Here is a 4,483-nt window from a genome sequence, read left to right on the forward strand (position 1 = left end):
CAGAAACAGCAAATGCAAAGTGGGTTATCGAGGAGATGTGACGCCCCAGAAGGGTGTTGCACTCCACCGACTAAGTGTAACTGTCAAGATTTTTCCCTAGACGAATCCTGCAATTCAGGCGAAAACTGAAGTTCTAGCGATAACCCTGCATGCATATCTATGACTTCAAACGATATGCGGACCCTACACACCGTGGAAATCGATGTAAGCAAATCTTTCGATGCGGTTTGCTTTATTGGACGATAATTCGCGGTGAAATTGACAGTGAACATGCAATTAGTCCTATACGTGAGTTGATGTTAACCGTTACCTCGCGTGCACAACTGCTGTTTGTCTGCGTAATACACATAACACAGAGGGAGACGTGTTTGCTTGAGGTGTTATTGTGCGCCATTGTTCATAATCTATGAGAGGCTTCGCGAGACATCATGTGAGGCATTACATTGCCTTATATGGCATGTCACGTTGTGGCAGAAACGTTAAACTTTAACTGAATTACGGGGCTGTCGTGCCACCTGCAATGGGATCAAGAGGCACGCCAGAGTGACGGACTCCGGATTAGTTTTGACACGTTCGTAATAATAATAATAATATTTGGGGTTTTACGTGCCAAAACCACTTTCTGATTATGAGGCACGCCGTAGTGGAGGACTCCGGAAATTTTGACCACCTGGGGTTCTTTAACGTGCACCTAAATCTAAGCACACGGGTGTTTTCGCATTTCGCCCCCATCGAAATGCGGCCGCCGTGGCCGGGATTCGATCCCGCGACCTCGTGCTCAGCAGCCCAACACCATAGCCACTGAGCAACCACGGCGGGTGTGACACGTTCGTGTTCTTTAACGTAATGTGGGTGCACTAGCGTTTTTGTATTTCGCACTCGTCGAAATGTGGCTGCCACGTTTGTGATTAAACGCGACCTTGAGCAATACCATAGCCGTAAAGGTAAAGCGGGGGTAACAGAAGTGTAGATTTGACATGCGACTGCGTCCGTAGTGTTTCCTAGACCCTACGGCCTTTTAATACGGCTTTGTGTCTTCACGGCCTGCGTCAGTTGTCCGCTTCACAAATATGCAGGGTGTTTACTTTTCAGAAATAGCAGATGATTACCGTACCGTAACTCCAGTTTGCCCGCAACCGCTCTTTCCTTCCAATCTTACGTTATGTTTTTCCTCTTCCGCTCTCTCCCCCTGTATGGGAACTGCGAGAGTGCAAAGGCTGTTACTCACTCGTTTCGCGACTACGCCGGTTCTAACCATTGTCTGCCTCTTATCCCCCTCCTCTCTACAACTCTATCTACGTCCTCTTTGCCGTTTCCGCAATGCTTCTTGATAGGAGTCAGGGATAATCACAGCTGACCTGTGATTCAGAGGAAGGAGAAAGATCCTATTTTCTGCTACCCGTGAGGGAGCACGGCTCCGCATTAGGGGAAGGGGCCTAAACCCACTTTCGGACAAACATAGGTCTCTGGGTATGTGCCACTTTGCATGTTCTGCCTTATAATGAATCATATCCACGCCAATTAGGATAACTGCATGGGTATCTGACAATGTGTACGTGTTTTCTGCTCTTCAATAACCATTTAATGCCAACTTTGGTCACTCGATATTTGTCGCTGGTTCTGCACCAGCTTTTACTCATAATACTGAACAGTATAAAACATGTAATCAAGAATTACCGTAGAGTCATAAGATACATTGCTAATAGCAATAAGGTCACCAGTCTTCTGTAAAGGATAGATGCATCGTCAATGTTAATTTGCACTGAAGGGTAGTCATCAGGCACAAACGCTGTTACAAAAATATCGTATGTCCATCATTTTTGTCAATTACTACACAATTTCTCTGAAATAATTTTTTTCATATTTCTGGAGTTATTATTGACGATCGCGTGTTCAACGGTTCCCCGCTTTTGTTTTACGAGACTATGATGCCGAGTGCCCCCATTGAACTTTTGCCTTCACAGGTCCGGCGTGGATATATCCCAGTTACCGTGCTACGTTAAAACCACAGGAACGTTAACGCCTGTGAACCCTCTGAAACCTTTTGCGAGAGACAAAAAAAAATAATTCTTTGCTAAAATTATTCTTTTTACTTTTCATGCTTACATAACGTTGATAGCAAGAATTACATAATTGAGGTTTGATATCTGTAGCAGTAGACATCTTATTTACATATTTAAGATAGGCTTCACATTTTTTCCTCAAGAAAAATTAACGATAATAACCGTATTTTCACCGCCAGATTGGTGGCCGGTCCCCCAAAATGGTTTCCACTATTTCACTAAGGAACAAAATCAAAAATAAATATTTGACAATAAAGCGAATTCGCAGTAAGAAGGGTCGCTGTTCATTCGTCAGCAGCCGCATAAGTGGCAGCTATGTACTTGAACAGTCAAGGGTATTTTTCATCAACACTGAGAGCTGGGCTAGTTGGTTTGCTTCCAACTTAACGCACTTTTTCGTCAAGACGGGATTTTGTGGAATCAAAGGACGGAGCAAACAATATCTTTTAAAACAAAAGTGTAGTATCACTGCAACGACTCCAGAAATATTTAACTTCGGTATTCGTGAACGCATGGCATAAGTTGAGCAGTTCTTTCACCACGTTTAAAAAGAATACTCCCAGGAATCAATAAATTTTGTGAAAAAAATCCAACCCACTTCGGCACAAATGCTTAATTGAAATTTTGTTATTTAGTTAGGTGCATAATCTTTCAATTATTACAGATAACAAATATTACAATAAAACCAATAGACTGAAGTTCGTATAGCTTCACTTCGCATAGATAAAGCAAAGGGACTGCTGCCTCTTGCACCAGTCAAGCAAAGGCAGGCAATTTGAAAAGATTTCCTCAGAACACCGAGTTCATTCCTTGGGCTGCCGTCACCCCGGGCACCTCATCGACCGCCGGTGTTAAACGCGTCATTATTAAGCATGAGCTTTCTTTGCCACACTGTACAGCTCCGGTTTAACGGGCTGCTTGGCCTCCTCCAGAATTGCTATCAGTTTTGTGGCATACAGCTGCTGGGTGGGAATTATGAACGTGTGAACCACGCCTGGTTCACCTGAGCGCGCGACGTGGCTCGACCTTCGCGCGTAGAGCTCCGAGCAGTCCGGGCAGTCGTAGTTCACCACCAGACGCACGTTCTCGAGGAGCATGTCCTGGACGACCTTGTCTGTAGTCACGAGCACGCTTGACGCACCAGTCCGGAACATGGAAACGATCCAGTCGCGCTCCTTTTTCGTCTTCATGCCGTGAAGGCCAATGGCGGACCAGCCACGGAGTCGCAGTTTCCACGCAAGCTCGTCTGCCTTCCTCTTCGTGTCGGTGAAGACAACGGCTTTCTTCGACTTGTCCTTGAGCACGTCGTCCAAGAGCTGGGCTAGCTTCGCTTCCTTCTCTTCTTCCTGGCAAACGTCGGCTGTCATCACCACGCTATCTTCAGCGGGTAGCTGTGCCCTCCCGAACTCGATTTCGATGTAGTCTTGGAGCACGTCGTCGACAAAGGGCCTAAGCTCGTTGTGCCAGGATGTGACCCACATTATCGTCTGGTGGTCCGGCCGGCAGAGCTCGGCAATCTTGAGGACATGTCGATTGAAACCAATTGCCAGCATGCGGTCTACCTCGTCCAACACGAGGTACGTGCAGCGGTGCAGATTCAGCTTGCCTTCCTCGAGCAAGTCGATGAGGCGCCTAGGCGTGGCGACGCAGATGTGGCAGCCCTTCTTCAGCTCCTCGTACTGACCTTCCTTGGGCTCCCCGCTCGATGCGCACACGCTTCGCAATGCGGCGAACTCACACATTTCTAAGGCTACGTTGTGAATCTGCTTGGCCAGCACTCGTGTCGGAGCCAGGACGACGGCGATGGGTCCGTCTCCCTGTTGCAGGGGCGGCTGCAGGCTGACGTGGATGACTGCCGGCAGGAGGTAGGCGAGCGTCTTGTGTGATCCCGTCTCCGCGATGCCCAGAAAGTTCCTGCACGTCAGAGCGATGGGCCAGCAGTGTGCCTCGATGCACGTGGGCGAAGCGTGGTCGCGTGAGGCCTCGATGCTCTTGACGATGAAGTCCGGGAAGTTGGACTCTTCCAGAGCAAGGATGGGCTTCGGGACGTTGTTACCTTTCACCGATATACCGTTGACATTTCTGTAGGCGTTCACTTCGGCCATCGACCGGCTTGTCGTGGCCGGGTGTTCCTCGTACAGGTTCTTCTCCAGCGGCTGCAGGCTGATCTTTGTCCAGTCAGGCTTGCGTAAAAACCACCCAACCTGGCTGTTCCGGTAGTTATTGGCTGAATTACGCAAATCATAAAACCTATTGTCGAAAAAGTCTCCTTGGGGTCTCGCTAGATGCGGTGGTGGTGGCCAGAACCACATCATTTCCTTCCCCGCCTTCAACAGGATGTCTTCTATGATTTCGGCGTCGGCGGCGTACGGGCCCGGCGGTCGTTGTTGGAGCGTTGGTGTTGATGATGATGACGTCAT

General features: G+C 48.2%; 1 pseudogene; it reads right to left on the reverse strand.

Annotated features, from left to right (window-relative positions):
* Positions 1–2,929: 2,929 nt before the first annotated feature.
* Positions 2,930–4,483, reverse strand: LOC135899890 (probable ATP-dependent RNA helicase DDX5 pseudogene; annotated as a pseudogene).

Source organism: Dermacentor albipictus, chromosome 2 (genome assembly GCF_038994185.2).
Source record: "Dermacentor albipictus isolate Rhodes 1998 colony chromosome 2, USDA_Dalb.pri_finalv2, whole genome shotgun sequence".
NCBI classification, from domain to species: Eukaryota; Metazoa; Arthropoda; class Arachnida; order Ixodida; family Ixodidae; genus Dermacentor; species Dermacentor albipictus.